This window comes from Bombus vosnesenskii, unplaced genomic scaffold (assembly GCF_011952255.1).
Source record: "Bombus vosnesenskii isolate JDL3184/JDL3185 unplaced genomic scaffold, Bvos_JDL3184-5_v1.1 scf7180000013357, whole genome shotgun sequence".
In the NCBI taxonomy this organism is placed as follows: domain Eukaryota; kingdom Metazoa; phylum Arthropoda; class Insecta; order Hymenoptera; family Apidae; genus Bombus; species Bombus vosnesenskii.
In genome coordinates, this window is record NW_022882991.1 from 704595 (window position 1) to 726445 (window position 21851).

Below are 21851 nucleotides of genomic sequence, written 5' to 3' on the forward strand. Positions count from 1 at the left end.
ATTAGGACAACGCGAAATCATTAAATCTCGCAAAGAAGATCAAAAAGAATATACGTTTCTAGGTATGTTTCTCGTTCTTTTGGAGTATCGAAATCAATTTCTCAGATATTACTCACACGTTATAGAGCATTCTGTACGTTACGCATGATGCGTTAAAGGTAGATGGATGAAACGAGGGAGGTCAAGAACCTTGGAGAACCTTCCTTCAGCCGTCAAATTCTCCAGTCGATCCTAGTTGAATCGCGTTTGATACACGTCTGTCGATATTCCCTTCATTCGTATTACCGCACCGCCAGATTTATGTTCAGCGTAGAGGTGTGTACTTGCACGTCGACGTCGATTTCTCGCATGAGTTTACATGCGCTCTGAGCCCTGTCGAGGCGTTGAAAGAGAGGGATCGGTTAAGTTGTTGAAGGAACGAGAGGCGGATGCAGTATCGAGCAAGCAATGGGGTGCGAGTAGAAAACGGATTGTTAAATTGAGTAAAACATATTGGCAATGGGAGAGTGTATTTAGGAGGCGTCAGTTCGATGAGGTTCAAGTGTAATTTGTGTTTAATTCGGTTAAGGGATGTTCTTGTACTGCTGGTTTAATTCCTTGGTTTGTAACATTCAGCTACATTGGAACCAGAAGTTCAAATTCGGTAAAAGTAGAGTCTAACGTCATCGGTAATGGATTTCTGTTTAGGAAGCGTTAGTTGAACGAAGTTAGAGAGTAATCTGTGTCAACTACAATAACTTTCTGGATAAGGGGCGTTTCTGTTAGTTGTTTTAATCTCTTGGTTCGTAACATCGAGACACGCTCGTTGCGCGAGTTTTAGTTTGACTCCAATAAAGATAGATTGGTTTCGTGGCGAAGTTTAGTTTGGTAGTTTTGACTTTTGGCATTATCAATTAGTTCTTGCAATCTGGCGTTTATTCTACGAAATTCTTGAACAGAGATATATTAAAATTCCTTAATACGAAAACAAAGAAATATCCAGTGGCTTGTTACAAGTTTTACGTTGGCTTCAAGATACCGCGATATGTTTTTCGATCTTACAAGTTCGTATCAAGTTTGAGATTATAATATTGCCGAAACTAACTGTAAACGAATATATAATAATTCGTGTGTTGCATTATTATGCAAACAAATGTCGTCCTGTATTTGATGCCTTTGAATTTCTATGTTTCTACGAAACAACAAATTTGTATCTCCTAACCTAGATAATAGCAATACCAAATATTACTACAACATTATAACGAAATAACTGTATTGTACTATAATACCTTCCAGCTTTGGTATCTCCTTTGCATCTGTTCTGATAAATATTAATGTATTATTTGCGTGTGTTCTATTGCATTATGGTATTTAGCGTAAATATCTATATTCTTAACAGCAATATTGACAGAATATCGAATTTATACTGTTGAAAATTAATCAGGATTCTAATTAATCGGGACCCACGGTGGTTATCGATGTATGTAATTAAGGTAGAGGTTTCATACAGCTAGATTATATCAGAAGGATCACTTACGTAATAGTTAAATAAGATTCTAAATACGATTTATCTAGAAGATTAACTCTCATATATCGTACCTATTTGTATTTATCTGATTCGCGGTAAGTGTTATCTAATTAGAATCGAAGTAACTTTAGATTACAATATTTTAACAATTTCTCTCCTATTTGTTTCATCGGCCATTTTTCATATTTCTAATTCCATTTTTGAGTACGCTCTATGTCTTCTGTCTAGAAGCAATTGAAAAGTACAACAGATTGAGTAGGCGACTAGCAGAATTTCTAACATAAAACTAATAAAATGGTCCAAACGATTCGCTATTTCAAACCGGTTTCCTTTAGAATCCTTTATTAATACGTCGAAATATTTACTAAAATTACTACCACGAAAACAGTATGCCTATATTTAGGAACCATTTCTAGGGAAAGGAATCACTTTTTTAGGTAACAGAAGAATTACTCAAACTCAAAGGATATATTACACGAGACAAGTTTCAGAACAATGTCGTTAAAGATGAAGATGCCGATGCTTTTTCTTCTTCGAGGCTCTCAAAGAAGAATTCTTCGATTCCAATATCTTACTACTGTTAGAAAAAGGCACGCGGTCATTCTGTCCTATTTTCATCGGGATTAAACGTGAAGCAACGCGAAGAGATTTCTTCCTAAGCACGAGCTTTTCCAACGAGTCGTTGCATGTTCGTCGTACATTAATTACCTTAATTGGAGGCTAGATCCTACGGTAGCTGTGTACCTCGTAGAAATCATAATTTATTAAGGTAAATGGACTAGCATAGATAGAGACGATACAGCGAGACTTGGGCTGCCGACTAATTCTCTTGGATGATAATTTCAATCCTGAATTTAGGTTTTAACCCTCGCGAGGGAAATATATATCGATTTCGATGAAATTTTGTTGGTTAATGGCTATTAGCAAGTAGTAACAGAGTAGAGAAATACGTTGTCGTGGATTAGGGTTTATTTTGTGTTAGCTATCCTTCTTCTAGGTATCGCGGAGTAATTTATAAAAAGAAGATTATATTTTTTGATAGAAATTAAATATTTTAGTTTCTAAAAACGCTTTCTAATACGTTTGTTATGTTAACACATAGAAGTGCCTGTGTTAGTTGTAAAATAGAAATAACAACGACTTCTTATTAGTAAAACGTTTCATCTACAAATTAAAATGATCGTTACAAGAGAAGTTAATATTATGCCTCTACCGGAAATTCCTTTATCCATCCACGTTGATCTGTTAATTCTCATGCCAGATACTTTATTATATTTATATCTTACTTCTCTACCAAAACGATTCGCGCTAAACCAAGCTACGTTAAACTAAATTAAGTCAGGCAGCTCTCATTTGAAAAGGTAGCTCGATAAAGGTCTACAAATCTGTATTTATACAATATCCCCACGTATGAATGGGATTACCGAAATAGCATCGGAAAATTGCTGCCAATATTTCGAGAACACCTTGTATTTCGAGCAATCTCTATATCATACATATACTTATACACGCGTACACATATACGCACGTATATGTACATACAGAAATATATATCTCTCTGTATAGAATAATACACGTTCCAAGTACAAAGGGAAAATTATGCCAGAAGCCGAGTTCACGAGTATCTGTATTGTTCGACCCTCGATTCTCGCGTAGCCACGGGAGATTTTTCTAGAATTGTCTGCAGCAAAGGTACAGTGGCTATCAAAAATATTTCTACATCATTGAATTTATTATTAGCATTTGCATACCAATTTATTAGGCCCAAATATATTAAATTTCGGACAGTTTAATAGTGTTATACTTTCGTACGATTACAAAAATTTGATAGAGCGAGGTAGGGTTGTTCGAGTCACTCGTGCTTCAACTTGCATGGAATAATCAAATTTGTCGTACATTATAAGACACCATTAATGTTTAACGTAATAACGGAAGGATAAGAAAATATCGTGTACTTCAGTAACGGAAGGTATGAAAAACGAGGGAATGATTCAATGAGAAAAACGAATTGATATACGCACGATAAGTATAATCGAGAATGATTTAATAAAATAATTACAATTGAAGATATTAGGCCGAGTTGAAGAAACGAAAATATGGCCGACACATTTCACTGTATATCACTTGGATCGTCTAAAAATCTCACGTATAGAAATTTGACGAATTATAAGGCAAATTACTTAGTCTGACTCAAATATGTTTTTCTGAGTATACTTCGGAAATGAAGCGAACCTGATATTAATAGAACACTTTCGTTGGAAAAGAGGAATATGCCCCAATACTTTTTATAGCCACTGTAACTGTAAATTCGCGGCTAATTCGAGGAGTAGCACAGGGAAGGGAAAGAAACATCTGTCGATGGCTCGTTCTATGGCAGATCGTAAACATTTAAAAGCCAGAACACCGTAACAATAGACGTATTTACGCGAGTCTGCACCCCTTGCTAGAGGATATTGTATCGTATACGAGAGTTTCGATGATAAATTGCATTTCCGACGATGACTTCCGTGTCGATGGAACACCACACCCCCGCCCCGTATTCGGCACACCCTGGTATTATTGTTGCGCGAAAGAAATTTATAGCGCGCGTTCGATGGTCATTGGCCTTTAACGAAGGTCCGATAAAATCGAAATTGTTCCGCGTTGTGACGTCGATATCCCTGGATCACTAAGCGAGCAAAATTGTCGCTTATTTGTGAATGCACGCAGAGAACGTTAGGTACTAACATCGTAGGGAATGCTTTGGAATGGGGGAAATATTTGAGTATTTCGAGTGTTTTAGGTGGTCTTGTTGTTACAAAGAGAGGGTGTTTTTTGTATTTGAGCGTTGTTTCAATGAAATTATTTGACAAATTGTTATTTAAATTATACATTACCGCAGTAACATGTGAAATGTCCAATTTTCTTGTATTAATTTCCTAAATCGTCTTCTCCGATAAATCTTTTCATTTTCGTAGATGCGTCGCTACGTTTTCCTTTCTCGTGTATGATTTTCATTTCTTGTTGCATACTCGTAAAAATGAATTTTTTTTTTGGAGTTCGATGAAACATGAATCATTGAAAGTCAGTCATTTCGTATTTTACAACCCACGTACATTTGAAAATATTTGATATTTATCTTATCGATACGAATATCAGCATACGACAACTGTAAAACAAAAGCGCTGAAGAAATTACGCCACCATATCTAAAATTGCATAATCTTCGGGAAAAATAAGATTATTTAATTTTCAACACCAGTCGATATCACGAGGAGAAATATTTAAACTACCACGATAAAATTTCATAAAACCTAAGCTTCAATGGCAAGTAGCACTCGAGAATGATTCTCTGTCATCAAGGAGAGATTTTAACCGCGTTACTATTGTTTTCTGTTGCAGCTTTGGCAAGCGGACGGGTGGCAGCGCCAGGAGACCCAACGAATGCTTCGTTCTCGAGCCCTCAGAGATGATCGTCGTAAGTAGAAACACAGTTTTATTTCGTGAAACATCCGCAGTTTTCTTTACGATCGTGTCGTAATTTGCGCGCTATACTGGCGAAAAATTTGCGCCACGCAAACTTTCGTCGCGTCACGAAAACTTCGTTTCATCGTGGAAGTTTGCCAGGATTTTACGTTTACCACGGTTCGAACCGTAACTTCCGTTGCAACTTCTTGCACGTTCAACTATTAAATTTAAAAAGAATAACGGAGCCACTACGTGCAATCAGAGGGTAGTTTAATCCCTTTCTCTGACGTTATTGTTTGTTACGTTTCATATCTTTTGCTAAACGATCGAAGGACTTTCGTTTCCGTATTTATTTTTTATAATCGTATTTTTACTATTTTATAACATTTTATGGATTTTATTTTTCGGAAGCTTTTTTAAATCTCGATGATTCGGTTCGTGTTGAATGAGTTACGCGCTATGATTTTTGTTTTATGGGGGTTTTTATAAAGATGTATAAGGGATTTGGAGTAATTTTTTTTAGCAATTATATATCGGTATTGTTAATTAAATAAAGGAAACATCTATAAAAATGATATTTAAAATTTAACCTCATAAGTATAAATTTAAAGGTTTGAAATATGGAGAAATTTTGTTTGTTTATAATCGTATCGTTATTATCCTGTAGGATCGCTTTCTTAGCTATAAGATGTATGCATATACTTTTTGCAAGATTTGAAATATCTGCGACAGCGATCTGCGCTTCATTTAATTCACGTTGAAAGCAGTTGGAGTTCGTAATTTTCAAATCTCGTGTTTTTGCAAAGTCAACTTCAAAAAAGTCTTGAAAAAGAAGTCGTAAAAGTTCGTTTTAAAATAGTTGTTGTTGAAGTATCATTTGCACGAATTAATCTACTAAGGGAACATTACGCTCCATTATAATAATTAATCGGAGGCAAAGTACACTTGTAATCTTTATAATTAACATTTACGTTTTTCGCCTTAAAAAGGAGTCTAAAGTCCAATTTTAAACTCCACCTACGCGTTTCATACATGCTATTCGTGTTATCTCGGGAAATGGCACAGATAATAGTAAACTCTACAGAAATTCCGAAAACATAATGTTTGTCACATCTTTGCCTTTTCCTTTGCTATTCAATTTAATAAGTGGTTTCGTACTACCTCTAAGCGATTCATTTATCAACAAGAAGAATAATACTTATATCGTGCATGTATTTCAAAAGTGACATAACTGGATAGAAGTTTCTAAAAAAGAAAAAAAATAAGAGAGAAGAAGAAGAAGAAAAGGAGAAAAGAATGTCAAATATTTTTGAGAATTATTCGGAAGCTCGAAAAAAAAAATTATTCATGCTGAGACATATAATTTGACAAGAATAGACTGAAGAAACCAGCAGACAAATATCTTTATAATTTTCCATTTTTAATTCTTGACTTTTTCCTGGCATAAATTATTTTGTATTGCGACACATTCGAAATGCGTTTGCAAGATTCAGAATCAAGTTTCATTTCAATCGTTCAACGAAGCTATTATCATCTTTGTAACCATAAAAACCCCTAAGAAAATTCCCCGTACTAATAATTCGACAAAAAAAGAGAGAAAAAAAAGAAACAGTGAAACCTCGAGTACAAAAATTCTAAAAGAGGAAGAGAAAACATTATCCAAATTATATTATTTTAGAAGCAAAGCTGTGATACCGTGAACGACGATTCCAAACAGTATCTATTTTCATTTTCCGGAACCAAAATCGATAAACTAATTCATTCTGTCGTTTCCATGACACGTAGCATGTGTTTCCAGGTCTCGCGGTGTTTCTTTTTTTTTTTTTTTCAATTCTCGTTGGTTGTCGGCTGAAAACCAGGGGAAATAACGGTCTATTATAGAGGACAAGGGAGAAAAGCAAGGAATTGACGCAGACGAACGACGCGAATTTCTCTTTTTCCGACCGGTTTGTTCCACATTCGCGAAACGTGTGCACGTAAGCGCGAGGAAGAGCGTCCCTACGCTGCGATGGACGCTTCGGCTAGCTGCTTTGCTACGATATGCTCACGAACCATTCCGGATGCGGCGGCGATATCGCATAATGAAAGACAATGCTGTCCAGACTCGAGACGCAACGTGCCAGACAGTTAATCAATAGTTCCTCTCCTGGCGTGTGTTATGCCCGCGTCGACTTTTCGAGGTTCGCGTCGCTGCGCTCCTCTCTCCATCCGCTCCGATGATTGCGATTACGCGGACGATTATTTGCAGGATTAAAAAATCGCTGAACGATTCGGCGATCATTTTATTTAGGGGAGGGTTGCATGATCGGCTCGATGTTTGGGGAAGAAGGGTACTTTTCGAAGGGAAATTGTTGGAAAAATATGGGATATGGAGAGTCAAAGGGCCTTTTGAAGTTTCCGATTGTTAGATCGAGGATTTGTATGCGTTCGTGAGAACTTTGATGATTCAAAGATGCATAGAATGCACGTAATACGCAAATTTGCCTGAAATATCCAAGGTGTAGTATATTTATTATGATATTTGGTAGATGGAAAAAATTTTTGTCCGGGTTCCATTTCCTTAATCGCGCGATTCAACGTTTGGGAAAGAAGGGAGGTGCTTTTCGAACGGGATATTGTTTGAAAAATATGGGATATTGCGAATCGAGGGATTTTCGAAAGTTTTGAGTGGATTTATCGTGACTCGATAAAAGAGCCGAGATTTGAATACAGTTAGTTTAGATTAAAAAACGCGGAACGATCTAGCGTTCATTTTGTTCGGCAGGATGGTTGCATGATCGGCCCAGTGTTTAGAAAAGAAGGATTTCCCTTTTCGAAGGGAGATCGTTTGAGGAATTTTTTATTCTGTTCAACGTGGGTTGATGAAATAGCGGAGGTTTTAGTTTAATTAGTTTAGATTAAAAAACAATAAAAGAATGTAGATTTTAGTTCAGTTGGTATAGATTAAAAAAATACGTGGGACGATCCGTCCTATTTAGTGGAGGGTTGCGTGATTGGTTCAGTGTTTGGAGGAGAAGGGTACTTTTCAGAGGGAAATTGTTTGAGAAATATGAAATAGCGACAGTCGGAGGGTTTACGAATGTGATTCGGTTCATTGTGGGTTTATAAAATCGTAGGATTTTTAGTGAGTATTGTAACATTCGGTGGTGGTGTTTAATAAAAGTTTAAGGATTTTTGAAAATCTGTATTTGGAAGGTAGAGTTCAATAAAAGGCTGACATTTTTAGTGGAAACCGTGGCATTTGGAAATGGAGTTTGATGAAAGTTTCAAACAGTGATGTTTATGGAAACTCGCAGTGAAACTGAATGTAAAATAGGAATATGACATCCATGGATGGAATATGGAAACTATTATTTATTTGTTATTATTTATTATACACGGTCGTCCACTATCGACTTAGGACGAACTTTCAGCTTTACATTTTTTCTTGTATTTTATATTATACTTCTGTTGACATATTCAATATAATACAATACGCGAAATCATGATATTTCGAAATTGAGTTTCAGAACAGGAAGGTTTTTAAAAACTTGTAATGGAATTGAATGAAGATTGAAAGGAAGTATGTCATCTAATGGGAATCGTGAATTATAGAGTTGGAATAATGCCTCTGTTGCTTCATCCAATATAATATATAGAATTATTATATAATAATGATACAAAGAAATAAAGAATATGTTTAAATAACCCCCAAAGTTTATTATTTTAATTAATTATTTAAATCAGTATGGTTCATTTCGAAGCAAAAGTTGTACCAGCTTTTTTAATTTAATCTGTGAACAAACGTAGCACTGAAAAGTCAGATTTCTCGAAATAGCTACATAAGCGCCGTTCATTGAGAAATTTTAAATACAACTGTTCGCTTAATTATAGATTTATTAATAAAGTGAACGAAGAACGATCTATCCGATGATCTGCCAAGATTTGTTTTCATCAATCTGGCTCGACAATGTTCCAAAATTACAAAAGTAGTTTGCAGTTCATTTTGACATTTAAAATTCACCTAAATTTGTCTGCGACAGCTCGATAACTCCGTTTAGGAATTTCCTTTCTCCTATCTAATTACATATTTCAAGCAGCGCAGCGAGTGAAATCGAGTGGTTCGTGCTGCCATCTACAATACGAACGTCTGTTTTACCGACGATTCGGATTTTGCAGATTTCGAAATTCATAGATCGCGTTCAGATATTTAATAATCGATTTAAAAATTTTTTATTTTTCTAGACAGATTCTATGATCTAAAGAGAGTTTATTAATTTTTTGTTTATACAAATTAGAATTTATTTTCTTTTCTCTATAGATTATATTTCTTAAAGAATTGTATCATATATTTATTAACAAATTTTAGAGAAATTTTCTTTTTCTATTGTTATTCGAAATAAATAAAGTAAATAAATGTCGATAGATCATTAGTTATGTAATATTTTATGTCATTATTTTTACAAAACGTTTCATTTTCTGTATCTCACAAATTCCATATAGTATTATTCATTATGCAACATTTCGAGCGGAAAAGGACGATGTGAGCCATAATATTCTCAATATACGTGCTCATAAACGAAACCCACTTCTCCAATAACGTATTAAAATTTTCAAATAATCCGTATATATTCCGCAGCTTCTGCTTATCGTGCTTTTAATCCCGCCTTATCTAACATTCACCTTAGCTTTCTCTGAAACAATGTTGAAACGATAATAAACCCATTATATCCAACAGACACTTCTAAATTCTTCTATTAAACATTTGACGCTTCTCTCTGACGCTTCTTCTTCTCTTCTGACACTTCGAATGACTTAACGCTCAAGGTGGAGGAGGTTTAATAAATCGATTGTTGGTGTGATTTAGCACTTTATTTGCGCTTGTTGTATAAAAGAAAAGTTTGATGTTATGAACACGGCGGTGGTAAGATCTTGTGGAGAGTGAAGTATTTCACCCGCACGGTACCATGTCTGTTGATGAACTGACCTTCTATGTTGCTGATTCTCCACCAGCTGTTCGGTCTCGTCCTTCTATCGTGCCTACCCGGCCGGATTTTTTTCCTGACCTTTGAGTCATTACAGCTCGGGGTGGACAGATAATTCCCAAAGAAGGGAATGGGCCTGCCCGAACCATAAACGAACGGTCATTCAAAATTCCAAACAATTTATTACAGTTATAGGTCTTCACAACACAGTTTGAGTTGGATTAGATAGTAACTATACTCTTCTTCCGTCAGAATATTTAATTTTATCTTGTATTTATATTTTACCTAACAAAGACCATAAATTCCATTTCATTCTTTCTAATTTGGTCATACACCTAAACCACGTTCTTTTTGCGTTATAACTTTATATAATGAAAATACATATATTAACAATTAAATATGTTATTATTTAAATGTGAAGGGTATGAAAATAGATCGAAATTCTGAATAACATTTCGAAGTAAATTATGAAATATAAAGCAGTTAATACAAAATGTCGCTCGGACTTCAAATAATTCATGGCTTTAATCATTTAAAATTAGAATACAAAATAAAATTAATATTAGGATCACCAACGATTAAAGTATAATATTTTTAATTAAATAAGTAAATTACTGAAATTTCCAAAAATATATCTCTATCATTTTATAAAATTTGTTAATCTATCCGACTGGTATCAAGTAACCTAAACCAGATTGCTGTGGATACCAATGATGACCAATTGCGGATTAAAAATGAAAGACACGAAGGTACGCGCCAGTGCAAAATGCAATTTGGATTATGCAACGCGTTGTCACTGTACCGTGGACACCCATCTCCGTGTATGGTATAACAACTTCCTGTTCTCGTCTGTTTCAACTGTTTTTTTCCAGCATTATCTCGACTCCCCGGTTGACAACGTTTCATTATGCGGCGTATCGTAGATGTGATTATTCCTTGGTTGAAATTAATTGCGTTATCATACTTAGAATTATAGTGGTTTTGTGGAATATTCTTACTTTTTTTTGCACATTAGCAAACATAAATGTTTTTAACTTAATTTGTTTGCTTATTATTTAAACTTATTATTTAAATACACAGGTTGTTATCAAGTGTATGAAGTGTTTAGTGAGAAAGTGGTACAAGTACTTACTTTTTGCAAAAAAAGAAAAAAAACGAGATAAATGCAGGAACTGGTATATAATATCTGGATATAAAGTTCGTTGCACGAAACATTTTGCAGGAAAATTTTGAAAAACCAAAATTCTGAGAAACCATCTTGTACTAAACTTATAATTCTAGTATGGCAATAATAATAGCGTTACAACTGTAATAATACTGAAAAATATAATTATATACATATGACAATTTTGTGCTTATAATAATGTTTCAAAAAAATCTCTCAAAATTTTTGACAATTATTCTGTGACACTGTATATTAACGTTAAAGGAAATGTATCATTGTAAAATGTATTTCATAGTGATATGTAGTAAACGTAGACGAAATGTATTGGAAACATGTACCGCTAGGAACTGTGATCGTTTTCTTTAGGTCTTTTTACAAGCAATCTTTGCAACGTTAACGTTACCTGGCAATCAGATTTTTTCTCATATCATGTTTCTTTTTTGCAATCTCAACAAGGAACAAATTATGTCGATACAGAGATTAAGGCACTAATGGAAATGTTACGTGATTAAAAACTTATCTAAAAAATATCATCGATATAATTCATATTTAATTAACAAGGTAAAGAATGATGGTTATCTGGAATTAAGAGGCGAAATCTCTAATTTATATATAAATCAGATTATCTCTGTCAACGTAAAAGACTTTATAATAATTTTTAATCTCTTTCGCTGTGTTACTGCTCCATCAAATTTGCAAAAACCTTTTAACACGGACGATGTTTACATAAAACGCTAACGTCACATACGCAGCGAATAAAAAATATATCTACACAGCGTCGTATTTACTTCGACATTGGCATAGTGATTCATTAGCTTCGATACGTTGAATATTCTGCCATGTAAAACAAGTTTAGTATAAAAAGTTGCAAACATTTTTATGTCGTAACAAAACAGCGCCAGAACATGTAGAGTTTTTGAAAAATCATAAACACTCAAAACTTCTCCGTTCCAAATGGAGAAGTTGTTAGAAGCTGATATTGAACCACTCGCATCAACCACTCGCATAAAGCCAAAAAAACCAATAAAAACATATTGCATTTATATTTATATTATACGTATGTAATCCTAGTACATTGTTGGTGAAATTCGTACCAAATAAGACACCATCCTCTTATAAAATAATATCAATACAACAATGTAAATCCCCTGGTATAATAAATCGCTGATTTTGATGCAATTAACGTATAATATATTTCTGAAAAAAAATTAATCGATACATACTTTTTTTTTTTACGTATCGAAATCCACGTTGAAAGGATGAAAACAATTCTCATGGATGGGATTCAGAAACATATATTACATTGTATGCAATATTCCAAAAATTATTAGAACTAAAAGAATGGCTTACTTGTAGATTACGAGATGTGTAATTTAGTCTTTACAACAGATCAATTAATTTTAATCAACTCGAGATATTATGTACTTCGCAATACACTCAAACCTCGCCTTAAAGGTAACATGGAAAAAGATAAATTTCGTGATTCGTTAAGGAATCAAAATTAATCGATAAATTGTCGTATCAATGAAAAGAATTGCACTATGTTTACACGGTCGTTAATGTCTGGCAATAAATTTGTAACGCGTTGATTGGCGCAGATCTTTAAGCTCTGTGCAGAATAGGGGCTGATATAAAGGGATGACGAATATTACAGTGGATTTACGGCTCTGTGCGAAGTGATTCGTCCGCTCGATGTCTCTTAGATTTAGCTTCCACGGTGACGGATTACGCGGAAATCCAATTCAGTCTTCATATTAGAGTCGTCTAGTCTGACGAGTCGTATAATTCACGATGACGATTACCGTATACGTACACGGGCTCACGAAAATATTCGAATCCTTGCAGACAATCTTTTACGAATATGAAAATTACAAGATATTTGAACATTCTCAGGTAGATTTCAAGTATATATTTCACCAATATATTCATAATAGTAGTATCTTGTAAAACACGCAAAATATATATAATATAAAATTTCGTATGGAAATTGTTGAAATATTTTCGTGAACTACCGTACGTACACGAGAATCAGTATTCGATATTGGTAGAAAGAGCTAATCGATAACAAGCAAATATCAACGTCGCGTGTATAACTTCGGACAGCTTCGCGAATTGTTCGATAATTCATTTTCAAACGGCAATTAGTCACGGCGCGAGATGCCCTCTTTGTTTTGCGCTGATCTCGTTAATTCCCCAACTTTTGTTCTCTTGTTTCCACGCATCTGTGTCGATAGGTTCAGCCCTTTTCTACGAAAATTAGACTCAACCTTTTATCGCTGCAGACATTGAATTATGTGATCAAATAGCTAGAACTTTGTTTATAAATTTTGTTTATAATCTTTTTTATAATAAATATTTTGTTGTTCACAAGCATGTGAAGTTACATATAGAGAGAATAAATAATAATAGAAATAGTAAGTAAAATTCGATCAAATTTTATTTATTGTTATTTTTGTTTGCCTTCTGGCGCTTTTAATTAATACTAGTTTCTTTCCTGGTTGATCTCGAAATTTAAAAAAATGAACACCTTTACTTGGAAATACGATCTGCGATAAGTCATTACGCGTCAAACCATTAAATAGAACTAAAACTGGAACGGCTCGGTCTTACAAAGTTGCTGTGTAATTATTCCGCACCTCGAAGAATTATATTAAACTTCCTTATACTCGCAACAGAGTTCTTGTACCGACTTAACGAGTTCCTACAAAGATTTAATATCAAAAGTCGTGATCCTTCTGTAACTATTAAAAGCGATATCTTTTTCCCCATGGAGAATCATATTACATTACATTTTTATACTTTAAAACTTATTATTCTTCAAGAGACATTTCAGTATTGGAATTAGAGTTTAAGTTGTGAAATTTTCCAAGCTATTCTTTTAGTTTCATCTTCGTTAGCGGTAATTACTGACGGTGAATTAAAAAATGCAGAAATATGTAAAGTTTAACGGACACGAGAATAAATTGTGCAATTGAAGAGTCCCGGGGCTTATGTAACTGAAAAATACCAAGCAACTTCAGAGAATGAATTGTAATTTCAGCGAACTTATTACCAAGCTTTTGTATTTAAATAGCAAAAGGAGAATTTTTAGCTTACACTTAATATACACCGCTCAAAGTGTTTATTCGAAGTTTGAACTGATCGCTTGATCTTCTAATAAACGATTTATTTTCATGCAAAATATTACGATGTTATGAATTAACAGCGTAATTAATCAACACTCGTATGTGTTACAGCAATCTTTTTATATATTATGCACATTCTATACGTTCTTGCGCTTTTAAATTTCCCAAAAGTGCATAAAACCCACCATCTATCGATAATTTGCATTTCTTAAAAACGATAACACTTCGTGTGCATCAACCAAATATTAAAAGATAAGAAAATAGGAAAGAGGTTGTGGCGATTAATCCATGACGTCTGAAACGTTTATAAATCTTCGTATTCGCGTCAGATTTATGTAATCTGTCGTATTTGAAATGTAGCCATGGTGAGACAGCTCGGACATCGGTTAAACACTTTTCTGGGCCTCAAAGTAAAAGAAAAATATTGGCAGGTCATACCATAACAGTCAATGGCAATATCGTAGTACCATGCACGGCCCCAGGCGTCTCTCTGTGACCTGCTACAAATTGGACGTCCAACCTTTAACCTTTTTTTCTTTTTTTCTCTTTCGCCACGCGCTGTCCATTACGTTTTTCTTCATCATTGTCCCCTCACTTATTTTTCCATCTGCTTTCGTTCGCTATCTCGTATTCGATTGAAAGTTTATCTTGGTTCCTTGCAGGACATTTGTGGAATTATTAAAATTGTAAAAATTGATTTATTAGATAATTGTAGATAGGTTATTGATTTAGTAGGAATTACGTGTATAACGTGATAATTATAAGTTACGCATTCGTTAAAATTTTTGTATGGTTATATTATTTATAGTTGGAGGAATTTTTGGAGGGAAATTATTCACTTACGTTAATAGTAGATCTTATAGGTTTTATTTTACACGTTTACGAAATGTCATACAAGAGATTCATTATTACTAATTATTACTTCATTATTAATAATAATTTGCCTAATAATATTAATTCGATTTGACTAATGAAAGTAATTCAGATATCAAGTGGAATTTTTGAAACATTTTGAAGATTTCGTTGGTTTATCGAATTGACTAGAATTTTATACAGATATAGAATGACATTTTTTACCGAATATTGAAAAAGGTTGGTAAGAGAGTATCTGGTTAATATTAATGACTGTTTCAATATTTTTGAATACATTTCGATCCTTTCATAGCTATAAACACGAGTGTTTCAAATGAAACAGTTTATCTTTGAACTAAAGATATATATAATAAATATATTCATATTTATATGACGCCAATATCGGATACCTTCTAGTTTTTGAATACAAAGTTGATGAGAAGACAAAAAGCCAGCACAGAAAGTATTTATAGCTGAAAAGAGTTAAATAGATAATATGTATTATAAATGTGTCTAAAGGTAAATTTTATTCATCTCACGCATTCGACTGCGGAAAATACATCACTTGAAACCAACTTATTAACTCTTATTAACTCTGTTTATCTTGGATTACTTTGCATATGCTTTACATCGTAATTTCAGTTCATGAATTTCACGGATTTCTTTTACGTGCGTTGCGAACCACTTGTAAAATTTCCATCGATTACGAAATTGTTTTTTCCCCTCTGCAATATTATAGTCAAACAGAAATTCGATAAAATTTTAATATAATACATACTCGTTAATACGAATCGAAATATTTTATATAATTCCACTGAGTTATAACATTTAACATTTCGAATAATCCCAAAATTCTACATCTCACGAGTAACATTTAATTCGATATTTTAATTGCGTTAAAAAAGTTTCCACAAAATTGTAAAACGCATTGTCAAGATTTTACATGTATTATATAATAATACTGTATGATAATATTCGTAACGCCAGAACTACCGACCTTTAAATATGTATCTAAATGTGTCATACAAAGTTCATGAAAATTAAAGTATTATCACGAAACTGAATAATATATGTGTAATCTGTCTGAATAAAAATAAATGTTAATATGATCGAAAACACTTGCATGTTTTTTTAGCGATATGAAAAATAAAAAATCTGATATTAGTTACTTTGATTGATTCGATAGTTCCACCATTAATTTCACATATTTGGCTGTAAGTAATTCGATATTTTAATGCCATAAAAACAAGTTCCACATCTTGCTACGCTACGATAAATCTGACTTCAATTTGAATTGATAAGATCCTCTAACATTTATCCCGTGTACCATATCTCCGAAATTATGATAGATTAAAGCGAGCGGCTCGCTATATCAGTAGCCGGTGATGCTCTGTTTTTTCCTCTCGGCTTTCTTTCTATCTCTGTACGTTATCCGAGCTTATTGTGCAGAGCTTCGTCGACTCGCGGCTTTAAACGAGGAATGAATCATTGCCGTGAAGTCCACCTGTGAGTAATAACGCGCTTTCGAACGAACGGTGTCCGGCGGGCATCGGAACGAGCTCGAATGAAAAATGCAGAGAGCTCACTCTAATCTTCCTATGCGATTTACTTTCACGCTTTTCGGAATTCTGCATCCCGGCGAGTGTTTTTCCAGCGAAGCGTATTTTATTTTCCATCCCTCTTTCGCTGTGCGATGATGATTTCACGTTTATTCGTTTCGAAATGCTCCTCGTCGTTATAATACGCGTCGCGTATTTCATTACAGCGAACTGACCCTGTTAATTGTTTATCATTGTGTATTAATTAATTTGATATGCGGAAAGTGTGCAGTCGAATAATTGAATTATTTAACAACAATCGGCTGTTACGGTTCTGGCGAAGTACTTGGAAAATTTATTCTCGTCCAGCAAATTTCGATTCGACTGATTTAATATCGAATTTTATATGAGAAAGTATAAAATGTAAAAGGGTCAACTATAAATCATTGTAATTCACAATAATTATTGACAAAGCCAGGTTATTAAATTTTAATTATTGTAATTTTTTAAAGTCGTGTTTGAATTTCATATCACAGATTGATTATTTGTAGGTGTTTAAATGCAGTACACGAAGTTTAATCGGGGATTCTTTTGTTTCGAGGGTTGGAATATGCGTGGAACGGTGATTTCATTAATTTTGATAAACTGCTGATAGTAGATAATTGTTTAGAAATTTTGTTATTAACTCCCTTTTTATTCGTTTATACATAGTATAAGTATTTCTATATACATTTTCATATACATATACGTAGTTTCTATATACATTTTCAGATTCGTTTCAATCTTTACCGACATAATCACGGTGGTCGTATATTACTTCAATGTTAAGGAAATTTCAAAATATTTTTATTAAATATTAATTATTTGGTGTAAAGTATATTTTAAATATATTCGTAAAAGATTTCTACAAATACATCCAGTTTCACTGTTTAGCAAAAATTGGTTAATAAACAACATTTACATAGCGTTGTTTGAAATTCTACGTTCACTGTGCGTACGTTAAACTAAATCAGAAACTTTAGTATGCAAATTACGTTGCTCCAATTTCTTGGTATTTTTTCTCATTTATTCTGTATTCTTCCTTTTTCTTATCCTTTTTACTGTCAGTTTTGTCCACGTGCTTGATTGATCACACGTGGAAACTTCATGTTTTCCAAATTGTCCATTGTCAATTACCCTTTGGTCGGAATTCGATTACAGTTCGGTAACTGTTGGCCTGTAACGTGGAAAATTCGTGCATGAATAAATCCATGTAAATTGCTTGGCGTAACGAAGATCCGCTTATAATTATTCCTCATTAATATCGTGACGTCAAAAGCACTTCGCTACTAAAAGTGTTTATAACAGGCTGTTGATTTAATTTCAACGTCCCACTCTGAAGAAGTGCGTCCAATGCAAATGAAAGTAGCCACTTCTTTTTTTTTTCCCACCCTTTTTACTTTATCGATCGCGATCGTGCACAGACGATGGAGTATAATGAGAATAGATTTTTAATTAAATTTATGTCATTGACTTGCGTCTCAGTTAAGACGCGTAATAATTTTAGTACATTCAGTCCTCAACCACGGACGTCCATCTTTCGTTTCTGTTCACAACATTTGAACTTTCCAAACAAAATGTTCGTAACGTTGCATAACTTTTATGTGCGTGCCTGTAATATCGCAGAAAAATTATAAAATGAAAACCAAATTCTATCCTTTAACTAAACGCGTCGACAGACGATAACATATTCAAATTACATTAGCAATAATAATTAAATTAGTAATAAGCGAGATTAATCGTTTCCTCTTTTTTTTTTCTCGATATAAAATGAAGCTGGTGACACATTTCGCTCTTACGTAAGCAATAATATGATTTATATTTCATCAGTTTCATATCTACCGGATACTGAATGCTTCTCACCGCATCAGCATCGTTGATTCATAACAAAACTGCTGAAACTCTCACGTCTTGCGTTCTTTGTCGACTACTGACTCATCTCGAACGACCGAGGAAGAACCGTATTTCGTTCCGCTCTAAAAGAAACGGAAACCTGTTCGAAATTCTCTCTCAATCCCAGCATATTTTTTTAACCCAGCTACGTTCTTCCGGTCGTTTCCAATCCAACTGGTTTTTTCTTTCGAGGTAGATTAACTTCTGATTTTTATATGTACAGAACTCGAGCCCAAAACTTCCAAAGGTCTTGAAACTCAGAATGTTTGTTTCGTCCTTCTTCTTTCTTTTTTTTAAGTAGTATTTATTTCGTCAGAAATTAAAATCTTAAATTTTTGTCAGAAAATTAAAAAGTTAGATTTGTATGTTTTACCTTTTCTTAATACAATCGGTTCTAACACATTGGTGAGATCGTACTGATTAAAACGAATCTAAAATGAATCCAAACGCAAACTACATTGAACTATTAAATGTTAGATAAATTCACGTTGCGATATTTATCAAGGTTTCGAGAGTTCGGAATCACAGAAGTAACACAAAATTTCGTGTTTTCGACAAGTTCCGATCTTTCGCCGTTCCAAGTGTCTATTATCGAAAAAGTTAAAAATACAAACAACGTTAAAACAATACAAACAATACAACAATACAAACAAAGTTAAAACAAGAATGAGAATGAGGAGGAAAATTTCAAGGACTGCGGTAAGATTGAAAGCGTGAAAAAACCGCGGAGAAGATGCTGTAGGATAAAATCGAACGAGGTTACCGATTACGCGAAAGTAAACGGCGAACACCGCGTTTAATTGGACTTGTTGATCTGCGGGGGTTAATGAAAATTTCAAAGCGGAAATATCAAAGCTTTCACCGTGAGCGAGTTAAACTCGCTCGAACATGCATATTTAAAGGGGAGGTCGTTTTCTACCGTCTGCCACGCGAATAACACGGCAGTTTTTTCGATCGAAGCGAATGCGAATCGAACCGGGGAACGACTGTTGTTCGACTTGAAAGACGGAATAATAATAAGCCCTATCGTGGATTTAAACGACGATTCCGATTACGATCGTTGTCGTGAAAGGCAGAGATTATATTTACCAAAATTCATCGCACGAAGTCTGGAATAAAAACAATTATTTTAAAGATACACAGCATTCCCATTGCAACCTACAAAAACCATAATTTTATGTGGCAACTGAAGAATTTAATATGTACAACAGTCTGACGAGCTATGGAATTAGCATACCGATATAACACACCGCGATTGCCACTCACAATGAACTATTTATACCGTGCTATTTATCCATACATATTGGAAAGAAAGCAGGAACTGAAGACGTGTTTGTCGGTCTTGAGCACGATATCTCGAAGGGTTGATAAGTGGACGTCAATTAATAAATGACTTCGCGTGGTCGATGACTGTGCGTTACTCCAGTTTTTCCCGTTCGATCCTCTCGTTCGCGGCATAGTAATTAGTTTTCGGTCCAACGATGGTTAATCTAGTGGTTGGCCTTCTCTTCTCTTGCTTTTTTTTTTAATTCTCTTACAGTGGGAAAACGGTGAAATGAAATTTTTCTGTTGAAGCTTTTCGCGTTGAAAAAATGTAGAACGTGTGGCCGGTTAACGGCACAGTGTTACACTCGTGTTCATTTTAATTAAAGAAATCAATATTGGCCGGGTAAAGTAGTTGGGCAATCGATATTACCTGAATAATAGTTATTTTACGATGGTACTTTATTTAGGATATTTGTGGGAGAAGAATCGCGAATGATTGTGGGTTTAATGAAAATGAAGTTAATTCTCTGTTATTAGAATGTTGTTTGATTATAAGAAGAGGAACGACAATGCTTATTATCATCTTTTTAATATTGATTTGAAAGTTAAGAAGTGATAATTGATGTAAGTAAATTTGTTAGTATTAAAAGAATGGAATATCGATAAAATATGATCGATTTTTCTTGAACGACTATGAATATTTTCTCTTGACTTTGATTAAAAAGGGCATTTCTGAGCCTAGTGTACATTAATAGATTCTCGAGGTCAGACAAATAAATGTATATTCTCGAGGTCAGACAAATTTCGTCCTCTGCGTTTTTGCTGTAAGTAGACATAGTATCGTCAAATCTTTTTTTTCAATTTTAAAGTATCTTCCGAAAGAATTCGTTAAAAGATTGAGTTTTGGACAGTCTTTTCGATATACGCCTTTTCTATTCCTATTGAACTAACTCTTTTAAGATTTAGAAAGAATCTTTTTCTCTTCGATGTTTCAATGACCAAGAGAAACTCGTGTTGCAAGAAAGCAATGCTAATAGAGAAGTACAAAAACGCTTTAGAAAAATACAAAAAAACCTCATCGTGTTCTCTTTCCACTTTCTCCGCAACTTTTCTTTCGATCTATCCAAGGCACTCGAACGATACCACATTCGGGAACAAATAAAATCACTCACGATTGAAACTTCCAATTGTGTAAATTTTCAGCACACACAAACGAAATTTCTACGTGTAGAAAGTTTTATTGTCGGAGAGTTCCAAATTTCATACCTTTTCTATAACTTAACATATTCAATTCAGATAAAAACACTCAAGGAATATCGTATGAAGAAACAAGTATAATCATTGCCAATTAAAAGTTTTATTCGTCGAAAATTATACACAGTCAAAATTTTCAGTTACAGACAGTTCTACCTTTTGAAAGTTCCAAAGTTCTATAAATATCGCAATATTTTATCGCAAAAAATTCTCCATAAATATCGCAATTTTATATTTTCTACGGTTCTAATTATTTACCTTTTATTTCCCATAATTTTATATTTATTAACCCAGCCGTGATCCAAATTTCCACTTGTTGAGAATCTTCCAAGCTCTACATTTTCCACAATTTCAAACTTTACTAACTTTAAACTTTGAATCGAAATTATAAAAAACGCGCGGTTAAATATCGCGTTAAGAAACAATAAATATTACACACATACGAAATTTCCACGTACATATTTCCTCCTTGTTCAAAGTTCTACTTTTACGAAGCGAGAAAATTGTATATTTTCCATAACATTAAAGTGTGGTTAGATCGACATTCCAGTTAATAGATGGAGAAAACTGGAAACGATTTCAAGTAACTAGATCTCGTTGTACAGGATGCGGGCGTTAATTGCGTAACAGGCGTGCTCGGTTCATCCTTCGATACCAGGCGTCAGCAACGATAGACGCATTTTTCAAGAAGCTTATCGACACTGATGAATCGACGCGACGTCGGGCGCCGAGTCGTAACGTCACCGTCTGGGTTGAATCCCTCGGAATTGTTCAGCTCGTAAATATCGCCTCGATGAAACGG

The 21851-nt window shown here is 34.1% G+C and overlaps 1 pseudogene; it reads left to right on the top strand.

Moving 5' to 3' along the window:
• LOC117237099 overlaps window positions 1-21851 on the top strand; it is a 122768-nt pseudogene that overhangs the window by 53663 nt on the left and 47254 nt on the right.